The sequence below is a fragment of the Moschus berezovskii genome, chromosome 1, assembly GCF_049115385.1.
Source record: "Moschus berezovskii isolate FMDL1 chromosome 1, NW_MosBer_1.0, whole genome shotgun sequence".
Lineage (NCBI taxonomy): Eukaryota > Metazoa > Chordata > Mammalia > Artiodactyla > Moschidae > Moschus > Moschus berezovskii.
The window spans coordinates 114734560-114751639 of NC_142460.1; the positions used below are offsets into that span (position 1 = coordinate 114734560).

Below are 17080 nucleotides of genomic sequence, written 5' to 3' on the forward strand. Positions count from 1 at the left end.
TCATTGTGATCCACAGTCAAAGGCTTTGGCAGTCAATGAAGCAGAAATAGATGTTTTTCTGGAACTCTCTTGCTTTTTCAATGATCCAGTGAATGTTGGCAATTTGATCTCTGGTGCCTCTGCCTTTTCTAAAACTGTCTTGAACATCTGGAAGTTCAAGGTTCACGTGTTGCTGAAGCCTGGCTTGGAGAATTTTGAGCATTGCTTTACTAGCGTGTGAGATGAGTGCAACTGTGCAGTAGTTTGAGCATTCTTTGGCATTGCCTTTCTTTGGGATTGGAATCAGGACTGACCTTTTCCAGTCCTGTGGCCACTGCTGAGTTTTCCGAATTTGCTGGCATATTGAGGGTAGCACTTTCACAGCATCATTTTTAGGATTTGAAATAACTCAACTGTAATTCCATCACCTCCACTGGCTTTGTTCATAGTGATGCTTCCTAAGGCCCACTTGAGTTCATATTACAGGATGTCTGGCTCTAGGTGAATGATCACACCATCGTGATTATCTGGGTCATGAAGATCTTTTTTGTACAGTTCTTCTGTGTATTCTTGCCACCTCTTGTTAATATCTTCTGCTTCTGTTAGGTCCATACCATTTCTGTCCTTTATTCAGCCCATCTTTGCATGAAGTATTCCCTTGGTATCTCTAATTTTCTTGAAGAGATCTCTAGTCTTTCCCATTATATTGTTTTCCTCTGTTTCTTTGCATTGATCACTGAGGAAGGCTTTCTTATCTCTCCTTTCTATTCTTTGGAACTCTTCATTCAAATGGGTATATCTTTCCTTTTTCATTTGCTTTTTCACTTCTCTTCTTTTCACAGCTATTTGTAAGGTCTCCTCAGACAGCCATTTTTCTTTTTTGCAATTCTTATTTCTTGGGGATGGTCTTAATCACTGTCTCCTGTACAATGTCACGAACCTCCGTCCATAGTTCATCAGACACTCTGTCTATCAGATTTAGTCCCTTAAATCTATTTCTCACTTCCACTGTATAATCATAAGGGATTTGATTTAGGTCATACCTAAATGGCCTAATGGTTTTCCCCAGTTTCTTCAATTTAAGTTTGAATTTGGCAATAAGGAGTTCATGATCTGAACCACAGTCAGCTCCTGGTCTTGTTTTTGCTGATCTTATAGAGCTTCTCCATCTTTGGCTGCAAAGAATATAATCAATCTGATTTTGGTGTTGACCCTACACATGTCCATGTTTAGAGTCTTCTCTTGTGTTGTTGGAAGAGGATGTTTGCTATGACCAATGCATTCTCTTGGCAAAAATCTATTATCCTTTGCCCTGCTTTATTCTGTACTCCAAGGTCAAATTTGCCTGTTACTCCAGCTATTTCTTGACTTCCTACTTTTGCATTCCAGTCCCCTATAATGAAAAGTATGTCTTTTGGAGTGTTAGTTCTAAAAGGTCTTATAGGTCTTCATAGAACTATTCCACTTCAGCTTCTTCAGTGTTACTGGTTAGGGCATAGACTTGGATTACTGTGCTATTGAATGGTTTGCCTTGGTAACGAACAGAGATCATTCTGTCGTTTTTGAGATTGCTTCTAAGTACTGCATTTCAGACTCTTTTGTTGACCATAATGGCTTTCCATTTCTTTTAAGGGATTCCTGCCCACAGTAGTAGATATAATGGTCATCTGAGTTATATTCACCCATTCAAGTCCACCTTAGTTTGCTGATACCTAGAATGTCGACGTTCACTCTTGCCATCTCCTGTTTGACCACTTCCAATTTGCATTGATTCATGGACCTAACATTCCAGGTTACTATGCAATATTGCTCTTTACAGCATCGGACCTTGCTTCTATCACCAGTCACATCCAAAACTGGGTGTTGTTTTTCTTTGGTTTGTTGTGCTAACCACTTCTAGAGGACCACAAACTCTAGAAAGAAAGGCAGCCTGGCTAATCTTGACAGTAGTCTTTTAAAACCCAGAGCCATGGACTCTGCTAAGCAACACCTGAACCCTTGACTTATGAAAACCAAGATAATAATTTTGTATTAAGCCAATTCATTGTGATAATTTGCTTTGTGGCAATATAAAATATATCATTGAAGAATTATTCATTTTCACCATGTGGTGGCTACTTTTATGTGTCAACTTGACTGAGTCTCAGGATGCTAAGATATTTGATCAAACATTATTCTGGGTGTTTTCATAAGGATGTTTCTGGGTAAGATGAATATTTAAATAGGTAAAATGAGTAAAGCACATTGCCCTCTCTAAAGTGAGCAGGACTCATTCAAACAGCTAAAGGCCTGAAAAGAACAGAAATGTTGACATCTCCCAAGTAAGAAAGAATTATTCCTGCCTGATAGTCTTTGAAGTTGGACATGAGCTTTTCTTTTGCCTTTGGACTTAAACTAAAATAGAGGTTCTTCCTTGTGCTTGACTTGCCAACTTTTGAACTGGACCTACATTGTCAACTCTCGCAGCTTGCTCACTTACCCTGAAGATCTTGGCATATGCCAGCCTCCATAATCACATGAACCAATTCCTTCTAATACACACATACATACACACACACACAAACTCATTCTATTGTTTTAGTTTCTCTAGAGAATCTTGACTAATACAGGCCATAGTCACAAGTGAAAAGAACTGCCAAATCTTAGAGATGGAGGGAACTATAAACATCAGCTTGAGAAATTTCCATCCTCAATTTGCACACTCTATGAACTGTTGGCTCATTTTAATTTAACAAAAGCACAAGTTTACAGCCCTGATTTCTTAGCAAACACTTTCGAACTGACCCAAAAACTGTCTTCCTCAGAGGTGCTAGTTCTATTAGCGCATAGTAAGTATTGATATATTTCCTCTTTCAAAGATTTGGATAACTGTTTGGCCTCTAATAAATCTTATCTTATCCAAGTGAAACAGCCCAACTTCTTTTAGTTCTTTCCTGCATGACATAATTTCAGAACAACTCACATTCTCTCCACATATTTTTGAAGGTGCCTTGTCTTCTACACACTCAGAACTAAAAACAACATTCTCAAACAAATATGATCAAAATAAAATATAATGGTATTATTAACTCCTTTCAACTATTTCTACTATGTTAAAGAAACTTTGTTTATATAAGTCTTCAATTGTGGCTCATATTACATATTAGTTTAATTCTTGTCTTATTATAAAGTCCAGAAAACTAAGCACTTGATATCTAAGCCTCCCTTGCAGCTAGGAAACATTAAGTAATACCATGCTAGCTAATGAAATATATAGAGAGATTTCTACTAGGGATGAATCATCTTTTTCCTCAGTAAAATGGTTAAACCTCATCAAGAAAAAAATATTGCCATTCATTTCTTCCTGCCTGTAATTCTATCACGATACATGGAAGTTTAGCAGTTATCTTGTGACTGCAGGACCACAAACACAAACGGAGAGGAAAGACAAATAATGAAGTCTCTGATGAGAGCATAAGCAGTTCCATCAACTCTGGACTACCCACTTCCTATCTTCTGGTTGTATTAGAAAAATCAACTTTTATTTTTAAAACCATTAAACTGGCACTGGTTTTTTGTCTGTTTGTTTGTTTGTTTTAAACAGAAACTAAAGCTTGGGAAGCTAAAGAGTTTGCCAAAGGCCACATATCTAGTAGAAGAACCGTAAACTCCCTAGCTCAGCTTTCATGCCACCATATGTTTCTGCCATTTTACCTAATATTACCACTCTAAAGGTGTAACATGAATGCTCTATTTTACATATATCCAAAGACAATCCCAATGTTAAAACTAGGATGTGACTAAGAAATACACACTCTGGCACATAACACGGTCTACAAATTAATACAGAAACAATTCTTGGTCACAAATATATTTCAAGACACTCAAGTGAAAGATTCAATTATGATCATAAAATTCAATCCAATAAATAAAAACCAAAGTGACCCAGAAATGGTTCTGGGGAACTGCCACTCCAGCCTAATCAGAACCGTCATCTTTCCCTCTTTCCATTAAATTGCATACTTTGGCTCTTACATAAAAGTGGACTTAGAATTTAAGTATCAATTTCAGTGATAATCCAGAATGAACAATTTTAAGTTTACCACAGAAAGCACACTGAAAATATAGTCTCATGACAATGAAACAAGAAAAGTCTTTGGGGGCCCTTCTCAACTTTTTTTTTTTTTGAAAATGAAGTGAAGAACAATTTTTGCTTTCTTCTACATAGCCATTTTCTCTCTCTACAATAGGCATACACTTACCAATTTAACTTTGAAAGACACTTTCCTGGCAGATAATCCCTACTTTGAACAAAAATCCTTCACTTGACATTTTTTGCCATTTTAGAAGAAGGGAAAAAACAAAGCTCACACACAATGTATACTTGAAGGCAAATAAAATGTAATTGAAGGTTCTACTCTTATTTCCAAATTATCAAAAAGATACATAAATTAAAGTACAAATACCACCACCAAAGACATAGTAAAATGTTGGAAGAATATTCTAAAGGTCACATTATCTTAATGAAGTGCCACTTCCTGACAACATGGCCATGATATTGGAGTAATAAACTCCATTTAGTGGGAAATGCTCTGTGAAATCCATGCCCTCTGCACTCTAAACAAAGACATTGATAATTTTCTTCAAAGGTCACACACAAAAGTGTTCTTTAAAACTAGGTATTTGCCAGTTGTGAATATATGAAAAGTGAATATCAGATATAGGAATTAGGATAAACTGTTTGTAAAATGCCAGGGCTTTTCACCTATGCTTTAATATATATAAAATTTTGTCAGATCATTTCATTCTTTGATATCATTTTATTGAAATATTAAAGTGAAAATTATACTGAAGATTTTAATAAGATTATATCTAAAGCATCTGAAAGTGAAACTGTTAGTCACTCAGTCACATCTGACTCTGTGTGACTGCATGAGCCTGCCAGACTCCTCTGTCCATGGGATTTCCCAGGCAAGAATACTGAAGTAGGCTGCCCTTTCCTTCTTCAGGGTACCTTCCCAACCCAGGGATTGAACCCGGGTTTCCTGCTCAGATTCTTTACTATCTGAACACCAGGGAAGCTTCTGACTTACCCAAACTTGAAAGTGCATTTGAGTAAACTTACAAAGTTTATTTCAGTTCAGTTCAGTTCAGTTGCTCAGTCATGTCCGATTCTCTGTGACCCCATGAATCACATCACGCCAGGCCTCCCTGTCCATCACCAATTCCCGGCGTCCACCGAAACCCGTGTCCATCGAGTTGGTGATGCCATCCAACCATCTCATCCTCTGTCGTCCCCTTCTCCTGCTCTCAATCTTTCCCAGCATCAGGGTCTTTTCAAATGAGTCAGCTCTTCGCATCAGGTGGCCAAAGTATTGGAGTTTCAGCTTCAACATCAGTCCTTCCAATGAACACCCAGGACTGATCTCCTTTAGGATGGACTGGTTGGATCTCCTTACAGTTCAAGGGACTCTCAAGAGTCTTCTCCAACACCACAGCTCAAAAGCATCAATTCTTTGGTGCTCAGCTTTCTTTATAGTCCAACTCTCACATCCATACATGACCAATGGAAAAACCATAGCCTTGACTAGACAGACTTTGCTGGCTAAGTAATGTCTCTGATTTTTAATATGCTGTCTAGGTTGGTCATAACTTTCCTTCCAAGGAGTAAGCGTCTTTTAATTTCATGGCTGCAATCACCATCTTCAGTAATTTTGGAGCCCAGAAAAATAGTCATGTTTGTTTTATTTTAGATTTTTCAGGGAAGAAGTTGAATAGTTATATATATGCCACAACTTTAAGTACATTCTCAATAAACATTTTAAAAATGAAATTATTATATACTTGTCAACTCAAGAAGAAAAACCTAGCAACTTTATTTATCAAAGTCCCTGAGTGAACAACAATCATTATTACACTGCTAAAAGAAATACCTATTCTATTTCATTTTCATAAAATTTACTTAGCATGAGTGGATAAGGAGGTTAAAACAATTATGTTTTTTTAAATTTTTGTAGAATTATAGAAATACCATGGTCAAATAAATTTATGAGAATATGAAAATGTTAGTATTTTAAAACTAGAAAGATAAGACATTCAATAAGTAAAAGCTGGAAAACTGGTTAATAACATCAGAAACAAAGCAGAGTCATCTTAAATATTTACTGTAAAATAATCATAAAAATAAACCTCAGCTGGATTTTAAACATTTTGCACATATTACAGAAAAACTTTTGAAAATTACTCAGAAGAAAAATAAGGAATATGTGTGTATGTGTGTGTATATATATATATAAACACACAGAATAGAAGACAAAAATGCACATTAAAAATGGATAGATTTGGCAAATCAAAACTTAAATTTTCTATATGCATAAAAAGTAGCAAGTCAAAAAGATTAAATATTTATAGTACACTTGATGAACAAAAGATTAAGATTATGTTGCTGCTGCTAAGTCGCTTCAGTCGTGTCCAACTCTGTGCAACCCCATAGATGGCAGCCCACTAGGCTCCTCTGTCCCTGGGATTCTCCAGGCAAGAATACTGGAGTGGGTTGCCATTTCCTTCTCCAATAAGATTATGTTAAGAATGTCTATAAAACAGAAAAAAAAACTAAGAGACAATTCAGGCAATTCACAAAACACAATTCGAAAATCTACATTTAGAAAATACTTCAATTTCACTAGTAACACATGAAAAGGAAACAAAATGTTTCTAATGCTTCTTTGCTTTATCAAACACAATTGAATTTTTAAAATGATTGATGACTTTTGGGTAAAGATGGAATAACAAACACATGCTTCTATAATCCCTTGTTTCTTAAAAACCCAGTGAACTTCCACAATAAATAAAATAACTATAACAATAAGAGAAAGGAACTGGGATAGCAGTGATGTGTAAGAATTAAAAGCATCTATGGACCTGAAACCTTTCAGGTGCTGAGATACAATTGGATTGATGGAGGAAGAATATTTAGGAAATTAGGTTGCCAAATCCAGGCAGTAACCAAACATGGGGCCTGACTAAGAGGGGTGAGAAAAGCATCTCCAAGCTTAGAGTCAAGGAAAATTAAAAGTCAGTGTGAACATAGCCTTACTCTAGTTAAAAATTCCACTTGAAACAACTGAGGCATCTGGGGCTCTCCTTTCCCCAAAGAAGGAAACAGAGCAACTGGTAATCTGGCTTTAGGCTCAAGTCAGGAATGCACTATCAAAAAAGTATAGTTTCTATCTCTGTCGGTTTCTGCTAGGGATGATTGAAGCCTGAGAGGTAAAACTGAATATACAGACGGTAACTCCATATTCTCTCCTGATGATCCTTCTTCCTGAGGTGGCTCTGGTGATGAGTAAACTGAGCCTCTAAGAAGTTGACTGAAGGGGCTGCTTCCTCAAGGAGAGCCTGTGCACCAGTGTTTTCCAGCCCTCTGTCAGACTGGGGAGGTGGGCATTCTGCTCATTTCCCTCAGGGAATCCTGCAGGCCCCCAGGAGTGTTCCTGATCATTGCTCACAGTGAATTTACTGTGTGTGGAAAACTTCCTGGGTACCAAGCCTTGTGTCGAGAACTTTAGGAGCCTTTGTCTCTCTTGAGCCCCTTCACGGTCCAGTGAGGTCTATGCCATTAAGCCCCATTTAGTAGAGAAGGAAATAGTAACCCACTCCAGTATTCTTGCTTGGAGAATCCCATGGACAGAGGAGCCTGGCATACTACAGTCCATGGGATCGCAAGAGTCAGACTCGACTTAGCAACTAAACAACCACCACCACCAGCAACAACTCCACATTCCCAGAGTAGACACAGAGGAAAAGAGAACCAAGGTTGGGTGGCCCAACCACTAAGTAGTCAAAGGAATGTCTTGCTTCTCAAACTCGATGTACTTATGAATTGAATCTCGGCAGTTTTATAAAATACAGAGTCTGATTCAGTAGGTCCAGTCCAGGGCCAGAGAATCTGCATTTCCAATGATCTTCCAGCATATCCTCACAATGCTGATCTTAATATTTCCTTCAAGTAGCATGGCAAAAGGTTTTCATTCCCAGCATAAAACTTTCCATATCCTAGAAATTACAGAGATTCATTTCCATTCCCCATCCCTGAAAAACTTGGGAAATGTTTTTTTTCCTTTAGCACATTTTTAATTTGATGCCATTTAATGAGAGATTATTTTCAATCTATTGCATGAAAGTGAAAGTGTTAGTCACTCAGTCATGCCCAACTCTTTTATAACCCCATGGACTGTAGCCCATTAGGCTCTCCTGTCCATGGAATTCTCCAGGCAAGAATATTGGAATGGGTTGCCATTTCCTTCTCTGGGGGATCTTCCCAACCCAGGGATTGAGCCCAGGTCTCGTGCATTGCAAGGAGACTCTCTACTGACTGAGCCACCAAGGGAGACCTAATCTATTGTATCAGTTCAGTTCAGTTCAGTCGCTCAGTCGTGTCCGACTCTTTGCGACCCCATGAATCACAGCACACCAGGCCTCCCTGTCCATTACCAACTCCCGGAGGTGCTGGAGAAGACTCTTGAGAGTCCCTTGGACTGCAAGGAGGTCTAACCAGTCCATTCTAAAGGAGATCAATCCTGGGTGTTCATTGGAAGGACTGATGCTGAAGCTGAAACTCCAATCTATTGTATATATTGGCATAAAATGCACATCCAGTGCTGTTTGTTTTTTTCTTTTCCATTTATACTTTAAATGGAGTCTAAATACCACAGAGATTTGATAGTCATGATCATCCATTTAAAAATGAAAGAATTCTCTTCTGTAACAGTCAGAAGCTATTTTTCTTCATTAAAAACATTAATCTTTCCATTATACTTCTCCCATAGAATTTTTTTGAGATATAATTCACACACCATAAAATTCACCTAAGTGAACAATTTAGAAGGTTTTTTTTTTTTTACCATAATCAAAGTTGAGAAATCTTCACAGAGCATTTTTAAGCACTCCCAAAAGACCACCCCTCACCCATTAGCAGCTACTGCCCATCCATTTTTTCACTCTGTCTTATAAAAAATATGTCATCTAGGACTAGAGATATTTTCCACTGGTTTGTTATCAGTTGGGATTTTATTTCTTTTTCTTGCCTAATTATTCTGGGTAGATCCTCCAGTACAATACTACACAGAAGTTGTGACAGTAGACATTCTGGTCTCTATCTGGATCTCAGGGGAATAGTATTTTAGTATGTCATCATTAAGTATGATGTTAGCTATGAAATTTTAATAGATGGTCTTTACCAAGGAGAGGAAATTCCTTTTCATTTCTAGTTTTTCAAATGTAGTTATCATGAAGGGTGTTGGATTTTATCAAATGCTTTTTTGAGATGATTTCTATTGAGAAAATCATGTGGTTTCTTTTATTCTATTAATGTGGTATATTATATTTATGCATTTATAACATTATTTTCAAATGTCAAACCTTATATTTCTTAGATAAAACCCAACTGGTCATGGTGTATAATACTTTTTTATGTCACTGAATATGGTTAGCATTTCATTGAGGATTTTTACACTTATATTGATAAAGACTATTGATTTTCTTCTCTTTTGATGGCTTGTACTGGTTTTAGAATCGGGTGATAAAGGCTCATAAAATGAGTTTGGAATTATTTCTCTACTCTGTAACTTTTGAAAGACAATGAAGGACTGGTGGTAATTTTTCTTTAAAGGATTGGTAGAATTCTCCAGTGAAGCCATATGGGCTCAGTCTTTTTTTGTGTGTGTGGTAAGTTTTTTGATTACCAATTCAATCTTTTCTTAAAAATCTGTTCCAGTTTTCAGTTTCTTCTTCAGTCAGACCTAATAGCTCATGTCTAAGAATTTATTTTTAGATATAGTTATCATAGTATTACTAAATAATTATTTTCATTTTTGTAATGCTTGTAGTAATAGCCCCTCTTTCCTGATTTTAGAATGATCCAAACCTTTTTTCTTTTCTTCTCTTTTTACGTCTTGTATCGTTTGTTGACAAAAGCTTAAATTGTATGATAATGGCAACTTTGGAAAGCCGGGTTTGTTGCTGATGCTGCTTAGTGACTTGCCTGAATTTATAAAGTCTGTGATCTTCATCATGTGTATCCACAGAAGTTTCTTCTCATTTGGTTTAGTGGTTATCTAATAAATTATAAAGAGATTTCCTCAAATTCTTAGAACCAAGAAGATCTCCAGACTAAGCCAAAAGTCCTCGTGTACATAATGGGTCATACCTGTATCACTCAGGCAGACATTTACAACACCACCTTAACTTTCACTTCCTGTTTGTCCAGAAATTCAAAATCAACCAGAGGTAAGATTTTGACTCCTCAAGTCTTTCCTTGACACAGTTCTTTATATATGAATGGACTTCTATATTCTCAGAAGTATGTCAGAGCTTCCCAAAGCCCCCAGTCAATAGACATCTCATTTCCCAGATTTATTTTTTAATTCTTTGGTCAGCTTCTTGTTTCCCTAACCCTTATGGCCTTCTTAGGCAACTTTGGCATTAAACAGTTGCTACTGATGGTTTCTCAGTAGTCAGTACTCCCAGAGAAAAGGCTGTTTGAATTGAGAAGGCTCTAAATGCAGTTAAATGATGGCTTATCTTGGTAGTGTAAATTTCCAAGGATGGCCAGAAAAGTCAAACAATGACCATCTTGAAATGGGAGCTTCAAAATAAGTTTTTTCCCCTCCAGTGACTGCTAGGCTACTGGTTTTCACTATGCTTGCAGGACTGATGGCTTTCAAGGTTACTACAATGCTGGGAAGAGCAAGTGGGTGTATAAATTGGACAAGTCAAAATGCCACAGACTACCTGTTATTAAAAGCCAGTTTTTCTAGAATAAATATCCCTTTAATTATTGCAAACTTTTAGATATTTTCAGAGCTCTTAAAAAGTTGATAATTTTTGGCACTGTTCTTATTGTTATTAATGAGAAATAATATTTTGGAGGTGCTGACTCCACTATTACCCTACAGTAAGTTTTCTTTTTTCTTGGAGAAGAAATTCATAGTTCACCCATCATCAGGGCTCTGGGAAAAGCACTTTCACTATTTGGTTCAATCACTATCCATCTGAGACCTCTGTTCATAAATATGGGCAACATCAGATTTATGAAGAAAACTAGAAGTACGAAAAACTAATCTAAGATAAACAGAACTGGCTCCTGAAGAAATAAATATAATAGACACTGCTAATCAATTTGCTGCCCAAAGATAAATAACATGGCATCACTAGCATTTTATTATCAGTTTAGAATCTCAAGTCCCCTCCTTAAGCTTACTAAATCTGCAGTTAAATGTGTTCTCTAGGTGACGTATGCACACTGAAGTTCAAGAAGCACTGACCTAGAGAACAGAAGATACTTCTTAAAAATCACTGTAAAGTGTCCTGAAATACTGTTATGCTTCCCCACCTCTTCAAAGAACAGGATTGTTATAGGATGCCCGGGGCTGGCGTGCGGGGACGACCCAGAGGGAGGATAAAAGGAGGAGGGAGGTGGGAGGGGAGCTCAGGAGGGGGAACTTATGTAAACCCGGGGCAAATTCATGTCAATGTATGGCAAAACCAAGCAATATAATATTGTAAAATAATTTGCCTCCAATAAAAAATAAATTAATTACTTAAAAAAAAGGACAATTATGAACCAGGAAAAATAAATAAATAAATAAATCAGGCAGAGAACAAATATTAGATTCAGAAAAATAAAAGGTTTCCAAAGTTGAAAAAATTTAAAGGATAGATAAAACAATGAACAGACTACACTTGAGTTTCTCTTATTTCAGTACATCTTGTGAAACAAAACTCTAACTGCCTTTTGTTTGGGGAATGTAGTGGAAGTGTTTCCCTGTAGAGTAAAGGGTCAGTTTGCTTACAGCCTTGGGTGATAGAGATGGCATTTACCACTGGAGCAAAGGTCAGGTACGCTTCACGCTCTCTTTAAAAACTCAGGATTTCTCTCATGTTTGAGCAGTCACATCATGGGACATAGGAGCAAGGAAACTGACGCTAATCTATTGCTGCTCCTGCAACCTATGATGCCATGGGTAATACATTTCTCAGTCTCTAACTCAGTTTTCTGTATCTGTGAAACTCTGAGAGGCTAACTTGTAAGCCACAAGTAGGTAAAAATCCCAGGCCATTCACAGTATTTGACAAAAATAAAATGGACACTGGTGAAAATCAAACCAAGAGAAACAATCAAGGAGATCTCTTCATATGTTAGGAAAAATGAGAGAAGAAAAAAAAAAAAATATATATATATATTTATATATAAGTTTAAAAACTTGGGGATCCCAAAGATATGATAAGAATACTAGGAGATAATGAAGATAATGAAGAACAGAAAAAAAAAATGAATAGAAATTTTCTTTAAAAAGCCTGTTTTAGCATGAGACAGAGTATACATGGAGAGTGCTATCAGTATGAAAGTTAAGACTCCAACTTAGTTATAACTCAAAATTTTATAATTTCAGAGAAAAAATTCTAAAGATTTTTATAGAAAAACAGATTTTCTACAAAGGAACAAGATCCAGACAACTATTAGAGGTCTTATCAGCCAAGTTTTATGTTAGAGGACAAGATCTTCAGAGCTGGAACTGGATTGGAGAAATAAAATACAAACTGAGCAATCTATAAATATCTAAAACATCAGCCTATTATGAAGGGAATATAAAATCATCTTCAAACATTTTTAAAAAATTAGAAAGTTGACCCTGTGATTTTGTGACTAGAATCACTCAAGGAAAAACTCCACCAAAATAAAAATGAACTGTAACAAAAAAGAACAATCTAGGCTATAAGAAGCAAGAACAACTGAGTAAGATTCAGGAGCAAAAAATGCTAAGGGGGAAAAAAAGACAACATTCAAAACATGTTAGACTTTGATATGTATAAGATTCTCTACCAACATTTTCTTCTTTTTTTTAAAACACGATCTAATAAACCTACATGGTACAACAGAAAATAGGAATTATATAAACATCAAAATGTAAAGTTTATTAGTTTTCAACAGTTGAACATATAGTCTACCAATTACACTTAAAAAATATTAAATGCTACAAGCATGGCCTTCTAATTTTACACTAGGGAATTCTTAGAGACCAAAAATACCTAAAGCTATCATAAAATGAGTAAGTTACTTTACAACTGTCAACAACCTACTTGTCACTTGGAATACCATCAGCAACTGAAACCAGAATTTTGTCCCTTCATAAATGCTCAAATATGTCAGATTTTATGTTATAAAAGTTACCAGTGACAAACATGCAACTGGTTTTCCAGGTTTAAGATTATATGAATATATATCCATGAAGGTTTTACCTGAATTTCTGTGGCAGCTCAAAACTCTCATGATCAATTACCAAAAAGATAATAGTTGCAGTGCTTCATTGCAAAACAAGAGATAGATCGCAAAACAGATCAGAAGCGTGTTTATGGTGTGACTATCCGAACAAATGAGGTAACAGAGGGCAACACCAACATCCTAAGAGCAGATGGCTTCAGATTGGAGAGGAGGGAGAAAGACTGCATTCTACTCATTCTTTGCACCTTTGATATATTTGATTCCTGTTTCAGATCTGATATTGAGCCTAAAACAGAACAGAAAAAAATCCCTTTTGAATCAACTATATATGCCATTTTTACTGGCAATTAGCAAGTACCTCTAAAGCCTACATGAGTATGCAATGCTCAGAAGAAATGTAGTAAGAATCTAACAAAGTGTCATACCAATATGGGTAAATGTATTGAGGAAATGGATGGAAACCACACTTATTAGAATGTTCATCTCTTGGTATCTTAGATTCTTGTCTGTCATCCATAAGCAAAGGATTACTAGGACTCATTAAATAAATGAGTTACCAATTTTAGCCCTAATCTTGGCTCCCAATAATCTGAACAAAATCTCAAAAATCCCCAAAGCTTTGTGTAGTTGATAACTATATAAGTGTTTAGAGAAAGAGAAAAGCTTCTCTGAAGAAAACTTCAAATCATTCTACAAACATATTACCCCAAACAGCAAACACCGAACACAGTCTCCTCTACCTCCAGATATCAAATGTAGATTCCTTATACACCAATATCTTAAGAGGTTCTGAAAGCATTAATTATACTGGATATATTTCAAGCAATCTTGAAGATAAAATTTGCCAAGTGAAAAACAGTAGACTCCAAGATGGTGTTAATAATAATTTATTCTAGACACTAGACCTAGAAAACATAGCATCAGCATGAAAAGTGAATTTTAAGACTGAAAAGTGCTATATCCACAATATGCAAAATATCAATAATAATATATTCCAAGAGGCAGTTGCAGAAAATAAGGCCATGGCATGAATAAAAAGCAACTTTTCAGGCTGACAGAAAAATTAAGGCATTAAAGAAAGAATGAATAAAAATGTAAATATGCAGTGGCATGCAGACACAGTATCTACAGTTACTTGGTGTGTGCCCAGGCATGAACATTTCCTGGGCTCTGAGCTGATGCATGTTTTTTAATATGGAGTTCTGCATATTTTAGTGCAGGATTAATACTATGTATCCTGATAAAAACAGAAGGATGAACACCCTTCACAGAGACTGAATATTATATTGTGGACTTGCCTATAAAAGTATGATTGAGAATTGTATAAATAAGTGGCTTTATTTTTTATATATAACTTCACAGTTTACAAAACCATTTCAAATTTATTCTCTCAATTGATCCTTGAAATAACATACTTACCATAGGTACTATTGTTACTGGGGTATAAAGTGACAGAAAATGCCACCAAGTTAAGAAGTGGGGGTTGAGATGGGGCAGAAAAGAGCAAAGAATGTCTTCTGACTTATACTCTGGAGTATTGTGTCTTCATCACACTGACACTGAGGAAATGTCACCTCTAAGTATACTGCCATTTGGCTAGAAGATTTAATTACATGTCTATTTCTTGATTCCACAAATACTGATTGTCAATTTCATACTGAGCACCCTGCTAAATGCTGTACATATAATGAAAAAACACAAAACAAAACCTGTCCTTGTTCTTATAAAAGTTACAGACTAGTTCATTCCCCTAGTTAATGGGTTTCTGAGGCTTGCATATTTGCATGGACAATGGGGCCAGTTTATTAAAAAATGGTACAGAGGAGAGGGGCAGTTTGGAAAGACATGATTATAAATTCAGGCTTGGATACATGGATTCAGGAGTCTTTCAAATATCCAAAAACAGATGTTAAATAGGTAGGTGGACATTGGCTGGGTGAGTGGATGTGTATAGAAGTGTGGTTATGATCATGTACATGTGTGCATCCTCTTACATGCATCATTTTAAGATCTATGTAGCATTATAAGGTAAAAGTATGAAGTCTACTCTTAGTACAGAGTGTTGGTATACATTTGCATAAATTGATTTAACTGTAAAACTAAAGAAATAAAAATGCATGAATAAATGCAAGAACAAGACATGGACGTGTGAGCAGGTATGTATCTGCACACATGCGCATCTCTCAAAGCCAGGTCTATGTAAGTTAAAGTGGTATGAGAAAATGGAATATACCTTTTCTGCTCTGTATTAAACTCTTGGTACTCAGTAAACATTTTGCAAATAGAATCTCCTATTTTAAATCATCATGAACTATTTTCTTCTGCTTACCTCTCCAGTAAATTTAAAACTAGAAAAATAGTGGTAAATGGTCAAAATACTCCAGCAAAAAGAATACAAAGGAGGGTAGCATGCTACCTTTTTTTGTGATTCATGACATTCAACTAAGAAAAAAATTTACATGAAAAATATACCACATTTAAAATTAAATGCAATGAAACTAGAACACTTTCTAACACCATACACAAAAATAAACTCAAAATGGATTAAAGATCTAAATGTAAGACCAGAAACTATAAACACTCCTATAGGAAAACATAGGCAAAACACTCTCCAACATAAATCATAGCAGGATCCTCAATGACCCACCTCCCAAGAGTAAGGAAATTAAAGCAAAAATAAACAAATAGGACCTAATTAAATTTAAAAGCTTCTGCAAAACAAGGAAACTATAAGCAAGGTGAAAAGACAGCCTTCAGAAAGAGAGAAAATAATAGCAAATGAAGCAACTGACAAAGAATTAATCTCAAAATACACAAGCAGCTCCTGCAACTCAATTCCAGAAAAATAAATGACCCAATCAAAAAACATGCCAAAGAACTAAACAGACATTTCTCCAAAGAAGACATACAGATGGCTAACAAACACATGAAAAGATGCTTAACATCACTCATAATCAGAGAAATGCAAATCAAAACCACAATGAGGTAACATCTCACGCCAGTCAGAATGGCTGCTATCCAAAAGTCTACAAGCAATAAATGCTGGAGAGGGTGTGGAGAAAAGGGAACCCTCTTACACTGTTGGTGGGAATGCAAACTAGTACAGCCACTATGAAGAAGAGTGTGGAGATTCCTTAAAAAACTGGAAATAGAACTGCCATATGACCCAGCAATCCCACTGCTGGGCATACACACTGAGGAAACCAGAATTGAAAGAGACACGTGTACCCCAATGTTCATTGCAGCACTGTTTACAATAGCCAGGACATGGAAGCAACCTAGATGTCCATCGGCAGATGAATGGATAAGCTGTGGAACATATACACGATGGAATATTACTCAGCCATTAAAAATAATGCATATGAATCAGTTCTAATGAGGTAGATGAAACTGGAGCCTATTATACAGAGTGAAGTAAGCCAGAAAGAAAAATACCAATACAGTATACTAACGCATATATATGGAATTTAGAAAGATGGTAACGATAACCCTGTATGCGAGACAGCAAAAGATACACAGATATATAAAACAGTCTTTTGGACTCTGAGGGAAAGGGCAAGGGTGGGATGATTTGAGAGAATAGCATTGAAACATCTATATTATCATATGTGAAACAGATCGCCAGTCCAGGTTCAATGCATGAGACAGGGTGTTCAGGGCTGATACACTGGGATGACCCAGAGGGATAGGATGGGGAGGGAGGTGGGAGGGGGGTCCGGGATGGGGAGGGAGGCAGGAGGAGGGTTCAGGATGGGGAACACATGTTCACCCATGGCTGATTCATGTCAATGTATGGCAAAAACCACTACAATGTTGTAAAGTAATTAGCCACCAATTAAA

The 17080-nt window shown here is 36.4% G+C and overlaps 1 protein-coding gene and 1 non-coding gene across 5 annotated transcripts in view; one reads left to right on the forward strand and one right to left on the reverse strand.

The window, feature by feature from the left end:
* NAALADL2 (N-acetylated alpha-linked acidic dipeptidase like 2) overlaps nucleotides 1–17080 on the reverse strand; it is a 1658577-nt gene that overhangs the window by 969020 nt on the left and 672477 nt on the right. The window lies entirely within an intron of this gene.
* On the forward strand, nucleotides 7250–7347 carry LOC148778826 (small nucleolar RNA SNORD125). Its single transcript, XR_016038491.1, has one exon. It is a non-coding gene; the product is annotated as a small nucleolar RNA SNORD125 (small nucleolar RNA).